Here is a 2500-nt window from a genome sequence, read left to right as displayed (position 1 = left end):
CCTATCCGCCACAGTACACCAACCAGACTATGATAACCAGGCCACGAGGTCCAATCATAAAACAGAATATCCCACTCGTCCGACAACCACAATTGCTCAGATAAGCCACCAACACCCACACATGTCCCACACAGGGGTGCACCCAACATCACCACACTGCCTCGTCTTACAGAACAAACACACTGGCAGGAATGAAACACACAGGTCTGCCGCAACCTCGGACACGGCGCGCCCCCTCTCACTACCGAAAAGCGCATCCCAACGTGACATACCTCCTTTGACACACTGACGCTGCCTCGGGCATCCACTTCCTACGGTCAATATGAACGAACCTCGCCCCGCCCCCCCCCCCCCCCCCACCAACACGCCATCCCATACCACAATGTGTACCGTACCCAAACCTAACGTGTACTGTACTACAACGCAATGTGTACCAAAACACAACCCAGTTTGTACCTTAACCTAACCTATGTCACCTTAACCTAACCTATGTCACCTTAACCTAACCTATGTCACCTTAACCTAACCTATGTCACCTTAACCTAACCTATGTCACCTTAACCTAACCTATGTCACCTTAACCTAACCTATGTCACCTTAACCTAACCCATCTTGCACCTTAACCTAACCTATGTCGCCTTAACCTAACCTCTGTTGCACCTTAACCTAACCTGTGTTGCACCTTAACCTAACCTGTGTTGCACCTTAACCTAACCTGTGTTGCACCTTAACCTAACGCAATTTGCACCGCAATGTAACGCAATTTGCACCGCAATGTAATGCAATTTGTACCGCAATCTACCCCAAGTTGTACCGCAATCTACCCCAAGTTGTACCGCAATCTACCCCAAGTTGTACCGCAATCTACCCCAAGTTGTACCGCAATCTACCCCAAGTTGTACCGCAATCTACCCCAAGTTGTACCGCAATCTACCCCAAGTTGTACCGCAATCTACCCCAAGTTGTACCGCAATCTACCCCAAGTTGTACCGCAATCTACCCCAAGTTGTACCGCAATCTACCCCAAGTTGTGCCGCAATCTACCCCAAGTTGTGCCGCAATCTACCCCAAGTTGTGCCGCAATCTACCCCAAGTTGTGCCGCAATCTACCCCAAGTTGTGCCGCAATCTACCCCAAGTTGTGCCGCAATCTACCCCACGTTGTGCCTTAACCTAACCCACGTTGTGCCTTAACCTAACCCACGTTGTGCCTTAACATAACCCACGTTGTGCCTTAACATAACCCACGTTGTGCCTTAACCTAACCCACGTTGTGCCTTAACCTGCTCTGTAAATGGCATATGACACGTTACATTAATGTATTGTTGTCCAACCGCAACCCGCTCAGAATGTTGTGTACACAGCTACGTGTCATCTCCCCATAACAGCTGTATTGCAGTGTGGTACGCCATAGAGACGTGTGGGAGTAATGGACGCAGTGGATGGCGATCAGCATGAGCCGTCTGTTCATGTAGTGGCGCGTGTATGCAGACATAGTAGTCTCTTCTCACACAATGTGATAGCACGGTGTCCCGCGTTCCACATCTGCGACATGCTACAGAGGCCGGTTGACAGTTCGTCGCGCAATGGACATCGCATACGTACGGGGGCACCTTCCACGTGCCCTCTAGTCGGGCACATTTTGTTGCGTGGATGTGAGCGGATGTAGTGTGTCTTGACACCTGACAGGCAGGCATGCAATAATAGTTGACTTTGCAAACGGGGATGGACGTGGACGTGTACGTTTACTGGTGACGTTACGCAAATGAACAACTGGTAACCCGTTGTGGTGCGGTTGATCTTGCTGGAGGTACATTGGAGGTACATCTGTGAGGGCAACGATCGGTACAGCTACGAAGCGGTCCCCACCATACCAACGAACGTGAATGTGAATCTGGGTGTGAAGCGATACGCGGCTGTGGGTGGGTGGGACTGTCCCCGGCCGGTGAGGGGGGGCCGCCCGGCGTGCTGGCCGCGCGGTGCGTGGGCGCACGCGCTACAGCCGGCTGGTGGGGGCGCCCAGTGGCAGGCGCGCCGGCCGACGGACGCGGCAGGCGGCGCAGCTGCGCGCCGGGGCACCCTGCGCGCGGCGCCGTGCAGCCAAAGTGGGTCCTCGCCGGCCCGGTGCGAAGCGCGGTGGACATCTGCAGTGTGCTGGTCCGATTGAGGACTGTGTGCGTTGAGGATGCGCCGCCGCCCGGCACTCGGCGCCGCGACGCCGTCTGCTGCTCGGTCGCCCCAGCGGTTCTCGCTGGTGGTTTGTATCGCAGTTGTGCAGACGTGTTGGCACGTGCGCTGTGCTGGGAGAGTTCGCTTCGGCACCCACGTGGGGCCTTTGCCCTTCTGTGGCGCTGGCGTTGGAGCTGCCGGTCACCGTAGGTGGCGCGTGTTGTCTCCCGCCGGCAATGCCACGACAGCACGCTCCCGGGCCTCTGTCGGCAGCGGCAAGCTCAGTTGGGAGCACGGGTGGTCGCACCTAAAGCGTCTACTCGCCTAACTCC

The sequence above is a fragment of the Schistocerca cancellata genome, unplaced genomic scaffold, assembly GCF_023864275.1.
Source record: "Schistocerca cancellata isolate TAMUIC-IGC-003103 unplaced genomic scaffold, iqSchCanc2.1 HiC_scaffold_952, whole genome shotgun sequence".
Lineage (NCBI taxonomy): Eukaryota > Metazoa > Arthropoda > Insecta > Orthoptera > Acrididae > Schistocerca > Schistocerca cancellata.
Note: the sequence above shows the minus strand (reverse complement) of the source record.